Source organism: Lynx rufus, unplaced genomic scaffold (genome assembly GCF_022079265.1).
Source record: "Lynx rufus isolate CCGP_SWC_20201006 ecotype Redwood Valley unplaced genomic scaffold, mLynRuf1.p SCAF_26, whole genome shotgun sequence".
Classification (NCBI taxonomy): Eukaryota; Metazoa; Chordata; class Mammalia; order Carnivora; family Felidae; genus Lynx; species Lynx rufus.
The window spans coordinates 9,152,186-9,176,737 of NW_025814841.1; positions in this window are offsets into that span (position 1 = coordinate 9,152,186).

Sequence of the window (24,552 nt, forward strand, 5' to 3'; positions counted from 1 at the left end):
GCCCAATGTCACCAGCGTGGAACCTGATGTGGGGCCCTGAGATCACGACCTGAAACAAAATCTAGTCGGTCGCTTAACTGACTGAGCCACCCAGGCACCGCCCCACCCCACCAAAAAAAACCCCTGCATTTTCTAAGTGTCAAAGTGACTCATACAGTGGAATACCACTTGGGAGTAAAAAGGAATGAATTATAAATACATGCAACAACATGGATGAATCTCCACATAATTATGCTGAGTGAAAGAAGCCAGGCAAAAAGAGTACATAGAATATGATTCCATTTATATAAAACTAGGAAATGCAAAGTATAGAGACAGAAAGCAGATAAAATAGTTACTTGCAGGGAGGGGTGGGAGCAAGAAGTAGGAGGGAGCGATTACAAAGGGGTACCAGAAAACCAGGGAGTCATGGATATGTTCATTATTTTTATTGTTGTGATGGTTCTATGATGTTTACATACATACAGGTCAAAACTTATCAAGTTGTATACTTTAAATATTAGAGTTTATGTTGCTACACCTCAAAAAAAAACAAACAAAAAAACAGTTCAAGGAAATTTTTAGAAAGTGAACTGCATGGCTCAGATCCTTACAACAGTGCAATTTGTTCCAGTCTCACTGAGGAGATTTCTAACAAAATTTTTGCCAATCTACGACTTTAAAAAACAAGGTTTCTCAATACTGTATCCTTGATGTTTCTTAACAAAAGCAGTTTTTATAGGCTTACACAATAAATATTCACTTATTCTACTGTCTGGCTCTACTGTAATTTAACGTACTTTATTGTTGGATAGTTAGATTACAGGGGTTTTTGTTTTTGTTTCTTGCCATTGAATGCAGTTCTGGCATGAACTAAATCTTTGTGACTATCCATAATTACTTCTTAAAGATAGAATCCTAGCAGTGTAATTGCCTGAGTCATAGCCCACAAATGTAATCTAACCCTTTTAATTAGGAAGTTTTAAGGGACCTGAAGAAGTTCTACTTAAAGCCTCTCATTTCACTGAAGAAAAAAAGAGAGCTTCAAAGTGTCGTCATACCCTAGAGTCAGAGTAGAAGCCAGCCTTCTCCTTGCCTTTGACCCCTTGGCTGCTCCTCTTTTTCAATATCCTGTGTGATCAGTTCTTGGGAATAGAGTGTGTATCTGTATGTTCAGGCTGCCATAATAAAATTCCCTAGACAGGGTAGCTAAAACAAAAGATTTATTTTCTCGTGGTTCTGGAAGCTGGAAATCCAGGATCAAGGTGTCAGTATGGTCAGTTTCTGGTAAGGACTCTCTTCCTGGCTTGTAGATGGACGTTTTCCTGCTGTGTTCTCACAAGGTAGATAGAAGGCCAGTGAACTCTGGTGTCACATAAGGATACTAATCCTTTTTTTTTATATATATAAGTACCGTTTTTTAAATTTTTAAATTTTAATTACTATTTTTTAATATAATTTATTGTTGAATTGGTTTATGTACAACACCCAGTGCTCATCCCAACAAGTGCCCTCCTCAATGCCCATCACCCACTTTCCCCTCTCCCTCATTCCCCCATCAACCCTTAGTTTGTTCCCTGTATTTAAGAGTCTCTTATGGTTTGCCTCCCTCCCTCTCTGTTACTATCTTTTTCTCCCCTTTTCCTTCCCACATGGTCTTCTGTTAAGTTTCTTAAGATCCACATAGGTGAGTGAAACCATATGATATCTGTCTTTCTCTGACTGACTTATTTCACTTAGCACAATACCCTCCAGTTCCATCCACGTTGCTGCAAATGGCATGATTTCATTCTTTCTCATTGCGAAGTAGTATGCCATTGTATATATAGACCACATCTTCTTTATCCATTCACCAGTTGATGGACATTTAGGCTGTTTCCATAATTTGGCTCTTATTGAAAGTGCTGCTATAAACATAGGGGTACATGTACCCCTATGCACCAGCACTCCTGTATTAAAGATACTGGTCCTTTCAGATCAAAGCCCTACCCTATGACTTCATTTAACCTTAATTATTTCCTTAAAGGCCCTATCTCCAAATACAGTCACACTGGGGGTTAGGGCTTGAACAGATGAATTTGGGGGGCAGGGGAACACAAACCTTCAGTCCATAACTGTGTAGGAAGCTTCCACTCAAGTAGCTTATCTCTGAGGGCTCATGGAAGGAAAGTGTCGACTTGGGTCTTCAAAATGTAGTCTGCTGCCATTGTAAACTCCTGGGCCACAGGATTATACACCAAGAGAGTGATTTTACAGTAAAGCAGGAAACTACAGTTTGAGTGTGCCAAGACTTTGGAACTATGGTCAGGAAAGGGTTATCCTCAGAATAAATTAGTAAGAATTAATAAATAATGAAATTATCTGCAGAAATATCCTAAGCTGAAAGACAATTTATAAATATGTTGCTGAAAGGGCCAGGATATTTCCCAGTCTCTTTAAAAGATCAGAAGATATGCTAAGAACCTGCATGGAAGTAAAAACTGGTTGGGGCATGAAGGTAGGGGCCAAGGCAAGAAGAGAAGACTGAATGTGATAATAAAAGCAAAAGTTACAGCAAATTCATTTGGTGGAATGCCATGCCACAATAAACCTAGCAAAGGAGATGTACATTCTGATATCATGTGTATAAAGTTTAAAAGACAGATTTATAAATAAAAATGCAAAACCATGCACGGGAATAAACACCAAATTGAGGATAGTGGTTATTTCTAGGGAGAGTGAGACAGAAATGAGACTGGAGTGAGTACACAGGGGACTGCAAATGTATCTGTCATGTTTTATCTCAAACTAGGTTGTGGGTACAAGCACCTCCTTATATTATCTCTACTTTTTATATGCCAGAAATACTTTATAATTAAAAATAAGCAACAAAAAGTAAATGACAAAAGCAATAGTTTGTACAGAGGCTAAACAAAATAATGGAGGCCCTCCTTGACTACTCAACTATTGTGTCACTATTATCTTGCGGTGGGGAAAAGGGTATCAGACCATCTTGGCTCAACAGGTGACTGCTAAGGTCATTTAACCCCCTTTGCACTGATTTCATTCTCAGCACACCACACCCATGTGGCATCTCATATAGACTCTATCACATAACAGAGAATGGGTTGAAGAGTTGGCTTAAGTACTCTGATTCTCTTAGCAGTTACATTTATTGGCATAAATCATGCATTCTTGATGAACCAATGTTGCTCCCATGGGGGTACAAATAACTGGTTCTTGGGGCAAAAAATACTTTAAGAAACGTATAACACACAAATAAAATATACTAGATGCAAAGATATGCAATATATCTGTGGCATTACTAGTTCACAGGGGGTAATTAGGGAAAAAATAACTAAAAAGGCACTTAGAGGGGTGATAATGAAAATATGGTTGAAAAATACTGGTGTAAAGGAAGAAATTGACATTTGGTTTCATCAATTAGGCTCCCATGTTTTTGGTTAATTAGTCTCCTTGGGTCATTTAGTCATTTCTTCACTGTACTGTTATTAAATTGCAACTCTGATTTAAATGCATATTGTCCTCAGAAATCTCAGAACCTAGTGAGTATAATGGACCCTTTTAAAAATAGCCTTAATGCAAGATAGTATTGCTATAGTAAGTTGATTTGAACATGGGGATTATAGTGGATGCTGTGATGTGCTTCCCAGATGCCCCTTCAATAATGAGGAACTTATCCCCAACTCTGGGAGTATTACTAGAAGGCATCCCTGAGGTAGGTGTCAGACTTTTGGGAAGATTACTGAGGAAAACCTCCTCAGCCAAAGCCATGTCTCCTTCCAGGAATAGCCCACATCGAGTCACCCAATAGCCTGGGAGTATAAAATCTTGGCCGCCTTGTCCTAACTTGGGACTCATTTTATTTTACTTCTTAAAGTTTTTTTTTTAAGTTTTAATTTTTATTTTGAAAGAAAGAGCATGTGCTCGGGAGAGGACCAGAGAGAGAGGGGGAGAGAGAATCCCAAGCAGGCTCTGTGCTGATGGCATGGAGCCTGACACAGGGCTCGATCTCACAAACTATGAGATCTTGACCTGAGCCCAAATGAAGAGTTGGACACTTAACTGGCTGAGCCACCTAGGCGACCTTATCTTATTTTATTTGAGAAAGAAAGTGAGAGAGAGTACAAGCAGGGGAAAGGAACAGAGGGAGAGAGAGAGAGAGAGAGAGAGAGAATCCCAAGCAAACTCCATGCTCAGCCCAGAACACAACACGGGGTTCGATCCCATGACCCTCGGATCATTACCTGACACAAAATCAAAAGTCAGAGGCTCAACTGCCTGAGCCACCCAGGCACCCCCCTAACTTGGGACAATTTTAAAAGACCATCCCAGTCCCAGAGCACTCCATGGGCTTGGCTGAGGATTGTTAGCACTGTATCATAGCTCAGTTTTCCCTCTGCCCAGTCCTACTTCCTTCCCTCCCTTCTACAGGCATCGTTTCTGAGACCACTTCCTAATATGCTGATCTATCTCGAAGTCTGCTTCCCAGAGAACACAACCTGTAACAGGGATGATAAGATATATACAAAATATTTGGCATCACTAAGGTGGGAGAGATTATTTCCAGAATTCAGTGATTCATCACTTATTATACAACTTCCAGTGCTTATCACAATAAGTGCCCTCCTTAGTTACCCATCACCTATCTATCCCATCTCCCACCCACCTCCCTCCATCAGCCCATAGTTTGTTCTCTATCATTAAGAGTCTCTTGTGGTTTGTTTTCCTCTCTTCTCTCCCCCCCCCACTTCCCATATGTACATTTGTCTTGTTTCTTAAATTATACATATGAGTGAAATCATATGGTTTTTTTTTTTAAAGATTTTTTTTTTCAACGTTTTTATTTATTTTTGGGACAGAGAGAGACAGAGCATGAACAGGGGAGGGGCAGAGAGAGAGGGAGACACAGAACCGGAAACAGGCTCCAGGCTCCGAGCCATCAGCCCAGAGCCTGACGCGGGGCTCGAACTCCCGGACCGCGAGATCGTGACCTGGCTGAAGTCGGACGCTTAACCGACTGCGCCACCCAGGCGCCCCTCATATGGTTTTTTTCTTTCTCTGATTGACTTATTTTGCTGAGTATAATATATTCTAGCTCCATCCATGTCATTATGAATACTTCATGCTTTTTGATGGCTGAGTAATATTCCATTATATATATATATATATATATATATATTTTTTTTTTTATATAATATATATACCACATCTTCTTTAACCATTTATTAGTTGATGGACATTTGGGCTCTCTCCATAGTTTGGCCATTGTTGATAATGCTGCTATAAACATTGGGGTGCATGTACCCCTTCAAATCTGTATTTTTGTATCCTTTGGGTAAATACCTAATAGTGCAATTCTTGGATTGTAGGGTAGTTCTATTTGCATTTTATTGAGGAACCTCCATACTGTTCTTCAGAGTGGCTGCACCAGTTTGCATTCCCATCAACAGTGCAAGAGAGTTCCCGTTTCTCCTCATCCTCGCCAACACCTGTTGTTTCTTATGTTGTTAATTTTAGTCATTCTGACAGATGTGAGGTGGTATCTCACTGTGGTTTTGATTTGTAGTTCCCTGATGGTGAGTGATGTTGAGAATATTTTCATGTGTCTGTTGGCCATCTGGACATCTTCTTTGGAAAAGTGTCTATTCGTGGCTACTGCCCATTTCTTAACTGGCTTATTTGTTTTTTGGTGTTGAGTTTGATAAGTTCTTTATAAATTTTGGATACTAACCCTTTATCAGATATGTCATTTGCAAATATCTTCTCCCATTCTCTAGTCTGCCTTTAATTTTGTTGATTTTTTCCTTCTGTTTAGGTTAAGTCTTGAAGGATGAGTAGGATGTTGCCAAGAAGAGAAGGAAGGGGGTAGAGATTAATTCTAAGCATGGAGACCAGCAAAAGTAAAGGCTTGGGACATGAGAAAATTTGGTGTATCTGGATTGTGGTGAACATTTCTGTAACTGGTGATAAAGTCCTTAAGATTTTGGCAAGGGATTGAGGAAGATGGAATTTTCAAGAATGATTCCTATGCTTCTCACTTCCAGTTGCACAGATGGTGGTGCCATTCACTGAGATAGGGAATATTGGGAAAGAACTAAGTCTGGCAAGCCAAGATTAGTGGTATGGTTTTATATGCATTGATTTTGAGGAGTACAAAATATCCAGATGAAGATAGGCAGGTGAATACATAGGTGTAGACTCCAAAGCACAGATGAGAATCTGGAGGTGACTCTTGGTTTCTTTGCTCTAATCACATTTTTCATTCCTCAATCACTCGATGATTTCTGCTCTTATAAGCCCCTTGTATTTCTCTTCCTTGGGCTTTCCCTGGTTAATTCCTACTCATTCTTCATATCTCAAATGAAACATCCTCCCACAGGCTGTGCTCAACCACCAGATCCAGTCACTTCCTCATATTACATATTTTCATAGCACCACAAATTTTCATAGTATTTGTCAAAATTGTAATTTCACATTTATTCACAGAATTATTTTCTCTCTCTCTCTGACTATAATTTCCATGAGAACAAGACCTGTGTATGGCTTTGTTCATCATTATACCCTATACCTAACATAATGCCTAGCACATGTAGATGTTCAGGACATATTTAAAAGAATGGTTGATGTTCATATTAATGGGAATAAAAACCCAATGGCCATTTACACACGAAGATATGTCCCTAACTGAAGGCACCAGTATTTTGTGGATGAAAGACTCTTAAGATGCCGCCCAGTTATCCTGACTCCTGGTATTCACATCCTTGTGTAATTTCCTCCCCTGGAGCATGGGAGAAGCCCATGACTTATTTCTAACCAGAGAATATGGCAAAGGGTGATTACATTACATAAGACTGTAGCTGCCGTCTTGCTGGAAAATCCTATTTTCTCGTCTTTTGCTTGTTTGGTAAAGTGAGCTTCCCTGAGGAGAGGCACATGGGGCAAGAAATTTGAGGGTGGCCTCCTACCAGCAGCCAGCAAGAAAGCAAGATGCTCAGTCGGATGATCCAGAAAGAACTAAATCCTGCCAACAACCACATGAATTTGGAAACGGAATCTTCCCTGATAAGACTCCAGCGCTGGCTAACGTCCTTCTGAGGGGCACCAAAGCAGAGCAGCCAGTTAAGCTGTATCCATATTCATGATTCACAGAAACTGTGAGATAATAAATAGGTGCTGTTTTTCAGTTGGTAAATTTGTGGGAATATTGTTTTGTAGCAACAGATAACTAATTGTGGGATTTTGGTGCCTAAGAGGGGGTGCTGTAATAAATACCTGAAAATGTGGGAGTGGGTTTGAAACCAAGCAGTGGTCGAAGGCTGGAAAAATTTTGAGGAGCACGAAAAGGAAAGCCAAATTGTCTTGAACAGTTTGTGAGAAGAAATAATGGACTTTAAAGACAGTGCCCAGGAGGCTTAAAAGGACATGAGGAACATGTTTTTGAATATTTTTAATGTCTATTTGTATTTGAGAGAGAGAGAGACAGAGCACAAGTGGCCGAGGGACAGAGAGAGAGAGGGAGGCACAGAATCAGAAGCAGGCTCCAGGCTCCGAGCTGTTAGCAGAGAGCCACATGCGGGGCTCGAACTCACGAACTGTGAGATCATGACCTGAGCTGAAGTCGGACGCTTAACCGAGTCACCCAGGTGCCCCAGGAACATTTTTTTTTTTTTGTAATAGCAGAAAATTTAGCCAGGTGTTTTCTGCAATTATGTGGAAAGCAAGACCTCTAAGTGATGAACATAGACATGCAATCATGAAAATTTTCAAGCAAAAGTGTTGAAGGTGCCACTGGGTTTCTTCTTGATATTTATAGTAAAATGCAGGAGGAGAGAAATAAGAGAATAACTATTAAACAAAAGAAGCCAGGACTTGATAATTCTGGAATTTTTTAGCCTCTTCAGATGGGAAAAGATGCTAAAATGGAGGACTGGCTTTTTTTTTTTTTTTAATGTTTGTTTATTTTTGAGAGAGAGGCAGACTGCAAGTGGGGGAGGGGCAGAGAGAGAGGGAGACACAGAATCGGAAGCAGGCTCCAAGTTGTCAGCACAGAGCCCAGTGTAGGGCATGAACCCATGAACAGTGAGATCATGGCCCAAGCCAAAGTCAGAAGCTTAACTGCCTGAGCAAGCCAGGCCCCCCTGGGGCACTGGCTTCTAAGCACTGACTGAGAAAGTAGCATGGAGAAAAAGCTGAGAGTGTGACTCAAGAACCTTTTGTTAAAACCTCAGAAAGATCGAAGGATCATACTATTCAGTCACATGAAGGATCTTGAGAGAGGTTAAGGGTATGCTTCAAGGAACCTCTCAATTAACCCATAGATCTTCTAGGAAGTTTAAGAGCATTTTTTTTTCTTAGCAAAATCAAGAGGGGCCCAAAGTAGAGAAGGTCTTACCCAGAAGAGATTTTGGATTGGCTTTTGTGCAGTGGAGTGAACCCCAGTGAAATTCATAGTTGACCCACAAAGTTTATGAGAAAATTGCATCACCAAAACACTGCCACTTTGGACTGAATGGGACAGAGACAGTACAAAAATGAAAAGAAGGTGTTGGGCTTCCCAAATTCTACTGGCAAGAGTCAGGCTGAGAAAACCACGTACACTGCCAACTTCTGCTACTTTCGCGAAAAGGAACAGAGATTCAGAATATGGGACCAAGATTCTAGGGGGTGGAGTCAAGGACCACAGAGAACTATACCTAGACCTTGAAGCCTAACCAAAGAATGTCCAACATTTGCTGAGGAGTATTTCTGAGTTGCTCTGGATCACTGATGCTTTTGTATCTACCATTTCCCTCAATGTGATTGGCAATGACTTAGCTGTTTTCCTTTGCCTGTCACACCACTGTCTATTAGGTGTCTAGGAGGAAGAAAATCTATCTCTTTAGTTTCACAGTCCCCCTAAATTGAAAAGAACTGTGCTCCAGGAGATATACCTACCAAAACTACACCTAAGTAGCTTCCTTTGTAGCAGGACCTGATTTAGATGATGAGATTCTGAACTTTGAGCAGATGCTATAATGGGATGAAACCCCTGAGGGCTTTAGGAGAGGATGATGTGTTTTGCATGTGGAAGTGATGTGAATCATTGAGGACCAGAGGGCGGATTTTGGGAGGCATTTTCCAACATGGACCCTAATGATCTCTTCTTCTGGTGTTTATGGCTTTGTATCATCCCATCTCCTTAAATAACTTGCTTCTAAGAAACAATAGACTACTTCAACATTGAGGGAATGTCATTTCTATGATCAGATTGCGAAAGATTCTGAGTTCCATCTGGCCAGCAGACTTACTTCCTTGATGGTTTTGATGAAGCAAGTTGCCGTGTTGGAGAGGCACACGTGGCAGGGAACTGAGGGACAGCCTCTGGCCAGTAGCCAGCTGCAAACTGAAGCCCTCAATCCAACAACCCAAAAGAAACTGAATCCTGCCAACAGCCATGTAAGTCAGCTTAGAAGCAAATCCTCCCTTAATTAAACCTTCAGATAAGTCCCCGGCCCCGGCTTATGGTTTGATTGCAGTGAAAATTTTGGGAGAATTTAGAGGGACCCAGTTCAACTGTGCCTGAATGCCTGATTCTCAGACCCCGTGAGGTAATTAAATATGGTTTCAGTTGCTAAGTTTGTGGTAATTTGTTACACAGAAATAGAACTGATACACCTATTATATTGCCAAAGTTGGAAAAGATGGACAAACTTCAGTGTTTGCAAGGCTGCAGGGGAACAGACATTCTCATGTAGTTTTGGTGAGAGTACAAAATTTCTGAAGGCAATTTGGCAATATAAATTTAAGAAAATTCAGGAGCACCTGGGTAGCTCAGCCAGTTGACCGTCCAACTCTTGATTTCGGCTCAGGTTATGATCTCAGGGTTTGTGAATTCAAGCCCCGTGTAGGGCTCTGTTCTGACATTGTGGAATCTGCTTGGGATTCTCTCTCTCTCCCTGTCTCTTTGCCACTCCCCCCACTTGCGCTGTATCTGTCTCTCTCAAAATAAAAATAAGAACTTTGGAAAAACAAAAGAAAATTCAAAAGCTCAAAGGTGGATATTTTTGATCCAGCAAAGTTCACTGCTAGGAAATTGTCCGAAAGAAATAATTGGACAAATGTACAAAAGTAAAATCACATAGTCATTACACTGTAGTTTATTCTCTCAAAAAATTATATGCAATCCAAAGTGGTGATTCTTTGAATACATTGTGACACATGCAGGGATAGGATATTATGCAGCCATTAAAGAATATGATGTGTATTTAGGTATGTCAGTTATTCACTGACCTGGAAAGCCACACTGCTAAGTGAAAAAACTTAGTTACAAAATAACATGTTTAGTAGTAACTCATTAATATTTTAGAATGTATTTTTGTATATCCATGAATAGACATCTGGAAAGATATTCCCCCAAATCTTTTTTTTTAAGTTTTCATTTATTTATTTTGAGAGCATGAACAGGGCAGGGGCAAGAGAGAAGGAGAGAGAGAATCCCAAGCAGGCTCCGTGCTGTCAGCACAGAGTCCAACAAGAGGCTTGAACTCATGAACCATGAGATCATGACCTGAGCCGAAATCAAGAGTCAGATGCCTAACTAACTGGGCCACCCAGGAGCCCCCCTCAAATCTTTATAATAATGTATAGCAGCCATGTGTAGGAACTAGAGTTTTTCGATGGTTTTTATTGTTTCTATACAACTTTAGAACTGTTTGAATATTTTATATGAACATGTATTATCCTTTTATTTTATTATTTTTTTAATGTTTTTTTTTTTAATTTTTGAGACAGAGAGAGACAGAGCATGAGTGGGGAAGGGGCAGAGAGAGAGGGAGACACAGAATCTGAAGCAGGCTCCAGGCTCTGAGCTGTCAGCACAGAGCCCAACCGCGGGGCTCGAACTCACAGACTGTGAGATCGTGACCTGAGCTGAAGTCGGACGCTCAACCAACTGAGCCACCCCGGCGCCCCTGTATTATCCTTTTAATCAGAATAAAATAAGGGTTCTTTTTGCCTTGCTGAAGCTTAACCTACAGAATAATTGTGCACCACATCATATAAACAACCTTAAAAATCATAGAAAGAGAATGGCACAGCTATGTCTATATGCTCAGAGAAGCCATTGAGTTTTGGTGACATTTAAAATTTGAACAGTGACTAAGAATGAAAACAAACTCTGAATCATACAAAAATCATTCATTGTCTACCAGGTACAGCTAAAGCAGTGGGCACTGTTTTGTATGGTACGTGTTTCGGCCTCACACGTGAGCCGGGTCATGGAAGGAATCTGTTCAGAGAGGCTAACCTCTGTCTTCTGAATCATTCTTTTCTTCCTTCTTCCTAAAAGAATTTTTCATTCACCTTTTAAAAATTGGAAAGAAACTTATTATTGACCCATAGAAAAATTTCTCCCAAGAGGACCAAGAGGATAATCATTTTCTGGGTAATATGTATTAGTTAGTATAATTTAGATTTAAAATGTCTTCTTGGGAAATGCTTCCTAGGAGTTATAATATTTAGTTAAGTATTGTGTTTCATTGAGGCTCACTTTGCTGAATCATGCCAGTACTAAATTTTGAGATATGCCAACCCATGTCATTTATTAATATAACCAGTGGCTTCTAAAGTTCCAGTTAAATTTTAAGATTTATTTCTTTGCCTGTGAAACGTTTATTTCCTCAAGGAAAACTTCTTTAGAAGGTGATAAGTAGCCTCTGCTGAAAGAGAGGGGAAAAAATATTGAGCCTTATTGAGACCTCATGTCCATAAAGCCTTATTGAGACCTCATGTCCATAAAGATGAGTAGCTCTTCTGGTGGCTGAGTAGAAAGAAAAGACACAGGTGCACTTGCTGGGAAAGACCAAAGTTTATGAAAATTAGTAACCTCAGATACTGAAAGGGAACCAATATTGTAATCTAAAAAAATAAACTAGGCAGTTAGCGAGTTTATTACTCCAATGTGGCCTTACTACATCTAATAAGTTCTAAATTTGATGAATTACTTGAAGTCAATTTGTGTGTGTGTGTGTGTGTGTGTGTGTGTGTGTGTGTTGTTAAAGCTTAGAGTATGGTACAAGTGAATTGCAAATATGAACTATAGTTGCTATTTGGAGAAATTCCTTTATCCATGCTGTGACCCTTAATCTTGATGGACCATGTTGTGAAGCGATGTGACAGCTTTAACCACGTCGGTACAAATTTGTTGTCTTCACCTTTCAAAAAGGAATATTTTTGATAAATAACATCTTTTTCAGATAGGTATGTTATGACATTATTTTCTTGGAAAAATGGAAACAAAAAGTTGCAATGTGGAATACCTTATTACTTTAAGATACTATTTGATAGTTGCATCTAGTTTGGCCGAGACAATTATCTTGGCCTGCGAGCGTCTTCTTACTCTTCTGTGAGTGTCACATGAAATCTGTTTGTGAAAGGGATGTATACCCAAGCAGGCAATTACTTTGTGATTCTTGCCCTTAAGAGGTTCTTTAGTTCCCCACGTGCACTTTGTCTGCAATTAGAGTAAGAAAAACCCCATTAGTGCTTTAGTTATAGCCTCCTCTTCCAAATAGACTTCCATCACTGGCAGGAAGAACAAAGAGAGAGATTAACAAACTTTGCCCAAATTATGCCTTAAGAAATAATGACGTTTCTTATTACAACAGTGGGGTAGAGTGATGACGAGGAGTTACATGGACAAAGGTTTGGAATAGAGAGCTGGTGTGTCTTTGGAGAATCTCACTTAACTGGAGCTGAGGATTGGCATTTGAGAATAGTGCCTGTGTGGTGGGAACAAGAGTAGCAGGATGTCTTAGTCAGCTCAGGCTGCCATAAAGGAATATCACAGACTAATCCACAGACTGGGTAGATTAAACAAAAGACATTAATTTCCTTACAGTTCTGGTGACTGGAGGTCTATGATTAAGGTGCCAGCAGAGTTGGTTTGTCTTGAGGCCTTTCTCCTTGGCTTATAGATGGCTGCCTTCTTGTGTCTCCACATGACCTTTTGTTTGTGTGCAAGTGGAGGGAGAGAGAGCTGTGGTGTCTCTTCCTCTTTTTCTTTCTTTCTTTCTTTCTTTCTTTCTTTCTTTCTTTCTTTCTTTCTTTCTTTCTTTCTTTCCTGTAAGCTGTATGCCCAATGTAGGGCTTGAGATCAAGGGTTGCATGCTCTACCAACTGAGACAGCCAGGCACCCCTCTTCCTTTTATTAAAAGGACACCAGTTCTACAGGATTGTGGTCACCCTTATGATAGCATTTAACCTTGGTTACCTCCATAAAGGCCCTGTCTCCAAAGGCAGTCACACTGGGGGTTAGGGTTTCGATATGAATTTGGAGTTGGCAGGGTAGGGACACAAACATTCAGTTCATAACACAAGAGATCTGGGATTGTTCTATAGAGTCTTTGAGGACAAGATACCATAAAATTGACTTGCTATCATCCCTTGACCGTAAGTCCCTTGGGGACAGGAAGAGTGTCTGACTTGTGTACTATGGTACCCCTAGCACTTATTGCAGTGCGTGTTAGTACAAGTATTTGTTCCACTGATGAATTAATGAATGTGGTGACTGGAGAGTAGGGTGGAAGGAAGGATGTTTCAGTGATCTGATAAGTGAAGTACCAAGTGCCTGAACTTAGTGGTGGTGGAAATAAAGTGAAAGGGTGACAATGAGTAAAAATAAGAAGATGGGATAAAAGGGAGTGGAGGGAAGAATCATAGATGTGATTAAGTGACATGATGATCACTATCCTATCAGATAGAGACATTGAGAGATTTTATTACGGTGAATCCTCATGTTGAAATGAGATGCCTCTTAGGACTTGCTCCACAGTTTGTGAAACTGAAAGTTCTCATAGCTTCTCCCAGATGTCCCCTAAGGTTTCCCTGAAGGCCGTGTGATTCCTTTCTCTTCAAGCAACATTTACAGCTTCTCTTTTCTGACTTAGCACTCTCACCCAATTTTGGTGTAGCCCAAAGAGAATCAGGAAGACTGGAGACACACATTTCTCCTCCTCTTTTAATAATACTACTTCTAGCTTTACTGCCTTTTATTTATGGTAACCACCATAGAAATAGAAATTATAGTCATACTGGGCATCACAGTGAAATAAAATTTCTAATCATGAGTATTCTTTATTTTAAGATGGTTCCTCTTTTCCTGACTGCTTCCTTGTCTTCATAATTCTAAGAGCAATGACTCATAACTTTCTTTCTCACTTTGTTCTCTAGCTGAGTAATTTGTGAGTGGAAATTTGCATTGAATAGTAATCTACTTTCTGAAATTGCTGGTAGTTACAACAGCCTCAGCTTGTACCAGAAGCTTTTTGAACATCTCCATTACCTCTTCCGAACAAACTATTCTTAGCCAACTTTAAAACTGAAACTCAACAGGTTGTTAAATATAGAATTAAAGTAATTTGTTTACATCTGCTAAGAGGATTTAGCAACAGGAAGTTAATTGTTTATCTCGAATAATTGAAACTCATTCTTCTAGCTTTTGCTCTAATTGCACCAAAAGTAAAATGTTTCCGTGTACTCCCTTAAAAGTTTATGTTCATTTTCTTTGTGAGTCAACAGCATTGTGCATAACTTTTAGAATAGAGTTTGTTCACTGGATGTGGACTTTTATAATTAGCCAATAAAATGACCACTTTGTATATGTGCTGCCAAAGTGAGCACTAAAATGACCACTTTGAACTACTAGATGATGCAATGCCCATCGATTTTAGTGACCTTATCATCCTCTTTGTATAGACATTTGTACAATTCTTTGAACGTTTTATTGCTCCTTGACTTAAATACTCTGCAACATCTAGTGAACATGAAACAGCAATGAGTCACCAAAAGCAAACATGCTAAATGTAATAAAACTGAGGAGTACCTGGGTGGCTCAGTTGGTTGAGCGTCCAACGTCAGCTCAGGGCATGATCTCGCAGTCTACTGTCTGTGGATTTGAGCCCCGCAATGGGCTCTGTGTTGACAGCTTGGAGCCTGGAGCTTGCTTCGGATTCTGTGTCTCCCTCTTTCTGCCCCTCCCCCATTGGTGCTCACTCTCTCTGTCTCTCTCTCAAAGTAATAAATAAACATTAAAAAAATTTTTTAAAATAAACATAATAAAATTGAAACTGAAATTGTAAGGTGTTTCAATTAGGATCAAGATTAATCTGCTTTAACAAAGACAGAGGTTTAAACAATATATAATTTTATTTCTCACTTAACAGTCTGATGTATTTCTCACATAATGTTGAGACGTTGGCTCCTTCCATCCTGCAGTACCACACCAGTGTCCCCTAAATATTAGCCCTGTCTGCTTGTTCTTAGGTGGCTTGCCACCATGTCCAAGTTCTAGGCACCAGGATGGCAAAAGAAGAGATACATTTTCCATTCAAGGAGCACAACGCAGACATTGTCACTTCTGCTCACATTCTGTTGGTCAGAAATTAGTCATATAGCCACACATAGACACAATGGAGGGTGGGACATATGCCCAGCTGGAACTTGGGATTCTATCCCTTAAGGGAATATAGAAAGATGGATATGATATGCCAAAAGTTGTGACTCTTCGGTCTCTGATGAATGCTCATTGGATTAAGCCGGTTGGCTGTGGATTCAACCGTGAAGGAAAAAAACAGAGGCAAGAGCACGCACCAATAGCAAAATGTTGAAAGTATGTTGTCAAAAACCAAGTCTGGAATGAGCACTGGGTGTTGTATGGAAACCAATTTGTCAATAAACTTCATATAAAAAAAAAAAAAACCCAAGTCTAAAAGATATAGTATAATTAACTATTTTACAAAACTTATGGGTCCCAGTAACTGAAGCTCTCCTTATAACTTGCAAGTTTATGGTTTGATTTTCAAAGATCTGGCCTTTGAATTTATTTAGAGTAACACGCTTCGTGTGAAAACAATGAACAACATATCTGCATGAAAATTTCTGGCTTGTCTTTTGTTTTGAAATTTTATGGCAGAATCAGTGTTACAGAGAAAGCTAGATGCTTTGAGTAGCCAAGTTTTCAGTGAAGAATATAATGTGGTGGGTGTCAGTACTTTCTAGACAAAGCTTCTCTACTGAACCTTAGAACATGCTTTTGAGTTTGTGTACAAGGAAGACTTGGTCATCAGGCATCATCAGTGTCCACTTTAACCAGAGCTGCTCTTGAGGGAAGCAGCGTTTTCTAATATCCTGCTCTTGTGTGGCACTGTCACTCTGCCTGGAGAAGGGAACAAGAGCACAGCCTGAGAGCAAGTGAAGTGTTAGGAAGCATGGAGTGCCAAAGCCCAGCCTGGGTTCCGGTAGACCGGAGAACAAGATGAGTGGAAAAGTCCGGGATCTCACTTTAGAAGGGGGAAGAGTCACATGGTACTCTTCTGCTCTGGTCCATTTGAGCACCTCAGAACCTCAGCAGCTGGTGAGGGAATGACTGGGGTGGCCATCTTGTTCAACACCAGAGCCACTATGGCTTGAAGTGTTTAATACCAGACCAGAACTAAATAGCCACATGCTTGGGGTTCTTTGAGGAGTCCCCCATGTCTCCCCCCCCCCAGCCATTTTATATTTCATCTATTAACCTACTACAGCCCTTAGGGACTCTAACAAATATGAGATGCTATAGCTTCCTTTGGCTCTAGTGGCATGAATTTTCTACCACTGAAGGCAATGTTTCAGGTTAAGCAATAAAAGTGAAGACATTGTCTCTGAAAGCCACAGTCTGGCTTTGGGAGGGCAAGGGAGTGGGATGTTGTATCTCTAGTTCTTTCTTTAGCTCATAATCATTTATAACTGACATATTTATTTGATCAACTGTCTGCCACATTGGGAGTCAGAGAAGTGTGAATAAGTATGCCAGCAACTATACAGTCTGACTGAGTAGGGGCTGTTTTGCAGGGGATAAGCTAAGGAGGGCAGGGCCTGGGAATTACGTTGTACAGAGGCAGGTTGTGAGTGTGGAGCAGAAAAGTAGGAGTGGCACATAAGCGTCATCCAGTGAAACATATTCTCCAAGGCTGCTCCTGCTCTGACTTCTTCTAGGCTTAGAACGTCTGGGTTGGAAGCAACGTTATTGTGATTGTCCAATTCACTGTGGTTCGGTAAATGGAATATTTTTTCATCTTAATTTTTTTCATAATATATTCATAATTTTTTTGCTACTCATACCACTGCATTTTCAATACTTTGATCTTTAAATAGTTATATTATGATGAATTATGAATTTGGGTTAGAGCTTTTTTGCTATAGCCTTTGATGAGATTAGCGTGTCTCTGTGAGAGGCCTGTATCTTATGAATAGTACAGATCTTTAATGATATGTCTCTTTATCTAACCCAAACAAGTTTGAAAAAATAACCACATTTCTTTATGTATAAATATTTTTATAAGTCTTTATGGGATTAAAGATAGTTCCTTTAATAATGGATGAGAAACTATCGATCAATGGAAAATGCACTGCACCTAGATTCAGAGGACCTAGGTTGTTGTCATGGGTCCTGCTGAAATGATTTTGTTGTATTTTTAATCAACTGGATACCTAGTTAAAAACTTACAATGAGAAATACACCTTCCCCATGATCAGAACAGTCATATCTATTGACTACGGGTCTAATCCCAGTATTAGGGTATTGGGAAATAGGTATAGTATTACTTCTGATGTAATTTCTCATGATCTTAATTCATATTTTATAATATTAGAGGTTTGGATAAGATAGCCTTTAAAGTTCCTTTCAATTCTAAAAATTCGTATTGCATGGTCTGCATCATGGGAAAGGGAAGCCCCGCACAGAACTTGGAATGTAGATGGGTTCAGTGCCAGGCACTGTGGTAAACTCTCACTGTGCATTATTTGTTTAATCTTCACAATTCATGAGGTAGGTATTGTTATCATCCCATTTTTACAGGTGAAGAAACTGAGAATTAAAGGTGTTAAGGAACTTGCTCAATATCCTACAGCTAGTGAGAGGTAGAGTTGAGATTTTGAACATATGTATGTGGGACTCCAGAGTTTTGGGGTTGAAGACCGTGCTTTATTTTATTTTATTTTAATTTGTTTTAATGTTTATTTATTTTTGAGTGAGAGAGAGACAAAGCACGAGCAGGGAGAGGAGCAGAGAGAGAGGGGGAGACACAGAATCCGAACCAGGCTCCAGGCTCTGAGCTGTCAGCACAGAGCCTGACGCGGGACTCGAACTCACAAGCTGTGAGATCATGACCTGAGCCAAAGTCGGACGCCTAACCTACTGAGCTACCCAGGGACCCCAGAAGACTATGCTTCTTAACTGTTATTTAGTAGCAGTTTTGAGGAATGTTTAACTACCCAAGAGCAATAAACAGTCTGATCAACACGTTTTTACTCTATAACAAATGATGTAGCAGCAATATTTCTCTAGATATTTTCTATATGCCTATTATTATAAGTTTATAAGATTTGAAAACTGAAAGGGCAAAGTGACCTCTGATACAAATAGCAAAATAACGTCGGATTAAATCATCTTCCTTCAAATCTAATGAAATGAACAGAAGTGGTGAAAAAAACAAGGCAACAATTCATGAACGAACAAAGGAGAACACCTTTGCAGTATGAACTTCAGTGTAAACTTCAGAGTGACGGCTAAGGCAAGTGACGAGTTGTGCTGTGGCTCCTTTCTTCATACCCACTCACCAGGAACAGTACTGAGAACTCTGAGCATTTTTATTAATGTCATCCACTGTGGACGGAAGCAGCCTGAGGGAGTAAGTAGGTAGCCCTGGATAAGTAAAGGGAAATGTCTCAAGTGTAGTTGACCCAACTTCTCTTGATGGGGCCTTGAGGTGGGTGGGGTGGGTGAGGTGGAGGGGGGGCAAGAAGGGCCTCCATAGCTTCTGATCCTTCAGGACCCCGAGGGTGGGTAGGATGAATGAGAGGCTTATCTCCACAGCTGGGTGGGGTGGGCACTGGTGCAAGATGTTTAACTGGCCTCCAAAGGAGAAATTAAAGGCTCCCCCCACCTAGTATGGGTTTGACCTCACTCACAGGCCTCCCAACATGCTCTCGGCTAAAGATAAGTGTATTGAAAGCAATTCCAATACAATGAATTAGCTTCCTATGGGCAGACAGACTGGTCCTAAATAAAGTGGAAGCATCATATCAGACCAAATAAAAGTCACAACAGAGCTAGCTAATGAAAATGAAAAACCAAAAATGGCATGGCGATAAGTAAACACCTTAGAACAAGAAGATGAAAGAGAAGGAAAAGAAAAATGAGGAAAAAAAGGAAGAACATGGTACAAAAAGACATGCTTTAAGGGGGAGAATGGCTTTTAACATAATAAAAGTACAGCTTTTTCAAATAAGATTCCCCGAGAGAGCTTTAAGGTACAGAATTGCTTTATGACCCTATTATTCTATAAAACTAAGGCCTTAAAATAAGATAATAAAATAGCAGAATGAACTCAACAGGGACATTTCAGAGCTAAGAAAACTAGTTGCAACTCCAAAGAGCACCATGATAGATCTAAAAAATTATTTAGGAAGAACAAGGAACAAGAGAGACAGTGGTTGAAAATAAAATTAGTGGAATGGAAGAAATGCATGACATAATCAGTGAATGCAGAGAAAAGGGACAAAGAAATTAAAATATGTAGAAGGCAGTCAGTATGGAGGACAGAGACCAGCCAACAGAGACAACAAAATGGAACAGGAAAAGTAGTTAGATATGTAATAAAAGAAACTTTCCCTGGAATTAACAAATGAAATCTTAAGCTAGAAGGTCACTCTGTATGCTAGAAAAAAATTGATACAGCACAATAAACATGCAGACACCCTTTGGTTAAGTTACTGAAATTAAAGGATAAGAAAAGAAATCTTTAGCTATTCAGAAAGAAAAAGTAAGTCACCTATAAGGAGGAAAATGAGGATTGCCTTAGACTTCTCAGCAATATTCAAAGCCAGAACATGATGGAATAATATTTACAAACTTCTGAGGACAAGAAAGTGGGACCCACTCAAAAACTGTTTGGTTATAAAGTCAGCAAGCAGGCTGTCTCAAACATGGAAAAATACACAGAAAGTAGTGTTTAGAATCTGGTATGAAAGATACAGAATTTGAGAGACTTTCTTGGGAAAACAAAACAAAACAAAACACAATACATTTGACATTGAAATTCTGCCAAAGAAATGAATGAAGATCAAGAATTTAGGACTGGTGAAAGAATCAGAAATGGACACTGGACCCATTTTTAAAAAGAACGAAGACGAAATAATGAGGAGTATTGCAGTTACAGCACACAATGTGATGGTTTATAACCTGGCCAAGTAAAAATATAAGCAATGAACAATAGAACAGGGAAAAGTGTAGGTGGGAGGACTAACCAAAGTGTATCACTTCATTTTCCAGAGCACAGTCAATTCATGCTGTCTCAAATTAAACCACATAGTTTAAAAACAAACAAATAAACAACGAAACAGCAGCAGCATTTCCAAAACTTTGATTTTTATAATCTCTGTGCTTAACCTAAGAGCCAGCAAGGCAAGGCAGCCTATGTGTGCCAGATTCACCTGCAGCTATGTTTTGGTTTTGTAAGGTCAGTTCAGCATTTTTAACTATTTTAAAGTATGAATGTTTTTAGATGGGGGGTGAACTTGCCAGTTAACCCCAATTTCCATCATATTTCACCCTTTTAGGGATCTGCCTGGCTTTGCCTGTGGGGGACTCTTTAGGAACTAAAATCTCTTGTGAAGAATTATGTGTCTGAACTTCAATCATTCCTAGTGTAAGATGAAATAGTAATTGATCAATAGATATATTCCTCTCATTTGTTTTGTAAAACAAGGTATTTTTCTCTTGCACAACAAATGACATTTTCCCATATGTTAGAATGACATAAATCTGTCTCTTGGCAAATCACTGTTTCCTTAACTTGGCTGCCACCAGGCCTTGACCCCAGTGGCAATCAGAAGTGATCCAGAGTAACTTTCCTGAAAGATCCCTTTTACCACATAGGAACACTCCTGGGAAGCTTCTCCTTAGGTGGTGTCTTTCTTATGCTATTTAAAGCCTTAGGGCTTAGCTGTTGTCACCTGCCAGCTATTTCTTTGGGTCAGTTTTAACTTTCAGCCCTTTAAATAGAGTACGGATTGGGACTGAAAAGGAGCCAGAAGGAACAGCTGATTGGCTGTGAAGGCCCCGTGGGGAGGATCTGACACCCGCCTTAGAGGCTGAGCTGGTCATTCTAAGAAAAACTACGTGGGTGGCCCCAGGGGCTACTCTGATGGCTTTAGAACTGGCATCTGATGGGCACTGGAAGGACTAGCCCTCCAGCAGGAGACTAGCGAGCGGGCACTGCAAAAAGAACTGCATGATTCTTAAGTTAGTATTTCTTTTCTTTTCTTTTTTTTATGTTTATTTATTTTGGAGAAAGAGATAGAGTGCAAGCAGGGGAGGGGCAGAGAGAGAGGGAGACACACAGAATCCAAAGCAGGCTCCAGGCCAGAAACTGTCAGCACAGAGCCTGACACGGGGTTCAAACTCACGAACTGAGTGATCATGACCTGAGCCGAAGTCGGACACTCCACGGACTGAGCCACCCAGGCACCCCATAAGGTAGTATTTCCACATCCAGGTACTTCATCAGATCTTCAGCCATTTGTGATGGCAAAAGACACTACCTTAGAAAGGCGAAACTAGCCTTTTATTTAAATTAAATCCTGCACTAATCAAGAGAGAGATGCCTCTCACTCTTAGGTTTCTAATTTATAAATATTTCCATATTTGGAAGGTGTTCCGTAGGAGAGAATAAAGGCTGGACTGTTTAATGGTAGCAGTGAGAATGGGAGGGGGGGGGGTTCATACTGACCTGCTCCCCCACCCTATTCTCATGGCTGCCATCACACAGGCCACAGGAAAGGAAGACTCAAGAGTTTGTTTCCTGACTGGATGTGGGAACAGAGAAGGAATCAAACTCCGTAACTTGAACAACAGGTAACATGAACCATGGACAGGTTGAGGGTTTTATACACTTAACACAAAGCGTTCTCACTTGCACATGTACTGCTTTGGTAGGGAATACCGTTGCGGGCAGAGCATCTCCTTTAGTAAGAAGACATTTCTCTGTCTTAGCAGTGCTTACAACGACAACTCTCTTAGGATAACCTCTGTAAGCCCCGGACAGATTACCAAGTACAGACAGACCCCTTGTACATCGCATTTTTCTCATGGAAAAAGGTTCATGAATGTGTGTAAAGCTGGTCACCATTAACCTATTGGTTGACTTCAAAGCTCAGCACTGAGAAAGGTAAATTGCTTGCTACTAAAATATTCAGGTATATAGAGACGTCACCCTTTCCGCCATGTGAGGACACAGCAAAAAGACAGCTATCTATGAGCCAGGAAGTGGGCTGTCACCAGACAGTGAATTTGTTGGTGACTTGATCTTGGACTTTCCAGTCTCCAGAACTGTGAGAAATACATTTCTGGGGGTGTCTGGGTGGCTCAGTCAGTTCAGCGTCTGACTCTTGATTTCAGCTCAGGTCATCATCTCGTGGTTTGTGGGACGGAGTCCCAAGTTGGTCTCTGTGCTTGGGGTTCTCTCTCTTCCTCTCTCTCTCTGCCCCTCCCCCACTCTCTCTCTTTGTCTCTCAAAATAAATAAATAAACATTAAAAAAATACGTTTCTGCTGTTTATAAGCTATCCAATATATTATATTTTTGTGTCAGCAGCCTGAATGCACTAAGACAATACAGATTTCTTTTTTTTTTAAACATTTTTTTTTTTAACACTTACTCATTTTTGAGAGACAGAGAGAGACGGAGCATGAGTGGAGGAGGGGTAGAGAGAGGAGACACAAAATCTGAAGCAGGCTCCAAACTGTCAGCACAGAACCTGATGCAGGGCTCGAACTCACTAACTGGGAGATCATGACCTGAGCTGAAATCAGATGCTTAGCTGACTGAGCCACCCAGGTATCCCAGACAATACAGATTTCTAAGTGTAGTATATCTTAAGTCTTTAAATACTCTTTATAAATGTAATTAAATTCAGTTACACATTCTAAAATAAGGGGAAACAATGAAAATTTCAATAAATAATAGGGTTAATATGCCAATTTCTATAATATGCCAGATTGTCTTCAACATTTGCAAACAAATTAAAACACACAAAGATTTTCTTGATATTTGTAAAGCTTATTCCCAAACTTAACACAAAAGAATGAATAATGGATTTGGTTACCTTACCATCCTTGTTCTTATTTCACTGTCTTCTTAGTGTTATAGAGTCATTTGTCCAATGAACAGATTTACCAACTCAGTTGGGTTGGGGTTACCGGTTCTTAACCCCCACCCTGCAATTGGGTTATGAATTAGATCAGTGGTTCTCAAACTTTTTGGTGTCAGGATCCTTTTATACTTCTAAAAATTATTGAGAACCACAGAAAGCTTTTGCTTATGTGGTTATAACTGTTAATATTTACTATAACAGAAGTTAAACCTAAGAAATTTAAACAATATTTTTATTGATTCATTTAAAAAACCAATATTAGGGCTGCCTGGGTGGCTCAGTTGGTTAAGCGACCGACTTCGGCTCAGTCATGATATCGCAGTTTGTGAGTCTGAGCCCCGCGTCGGGCTCTGTGCTGACAGCTCAGAGCCTGGAGCCTACTTCAGATTCTGCGTCTCCCCCTCTCTCTATCCCTCCCCTGCTCACGCTCTCTGTCTCTCTGTCTCTCAATAATAAACAGTAAAAAAAAAAATTAAAAATAAATAAATAAAAAACCAATATTAAACACGTTACATTTTAACATAAACAATACATTTTTATGGGAAAAGACCCTGTTTTTTTCCAAAGCAAAAGAAATTAAAAGAAAATTAAAGTGGCATTACTTTACAATGTTGCAAATCTTTTCCTGGCAAATTCCACTGGATACTAGTGAGAGAATGAGAGAGAAAAAGGCCAATAATTTGTTAGTATTATTATGAAAATAAGTTGACCTACTGGAGCTGCTTGAAAGGGTCACTTTCAGGAGTCTCTGAACCACACTTTGAGAACCGTTATGTTAGATAATAATGAGTTAGATGACCAAGCCAGGACCTGAGTGTTATACACCAGGATAATTCGCCCAAAGCCACGGGTTAACTTGCTGAGGTTTCTCTCACAGTTGACTTGCCCGCTGTGTCAGTGGGGGGTGAGGGGCAAGTCTATGCCTTTCATCACATGTCCCCTAGGCAACTTTTAGATTTCATCCTTACTTAATTTTTTTCAACTTTTAATCACCTGATCTAGGAAGATGGAAAGCTTTTTACTGAATGATTGGGACTTACTGAACTCTGCACTATTTCACCTAGATCTTAATAATCCCCTTTGTTTTCTAGTTAGACTGTACATTATTTTTTATATTTTTCTTTTCTGCCAGTTGACTGCAATTCTTTAGGCAATTTGTTACTAGGGCCCTGAGCCCAGTTTTCTTGCATGTAAATAGTCAAGCATCTGGACACCACTTAACGTTGTTTGTTTTCACAGAAGCTGGATGACCCCTTGTTAGAGAAATTGTCGAAGTGGCTCCTTCACTAGGCAGGAAATTGGGCTAGATCAGTGATCTCAAAGTTCTTTCCATTTGAAGATT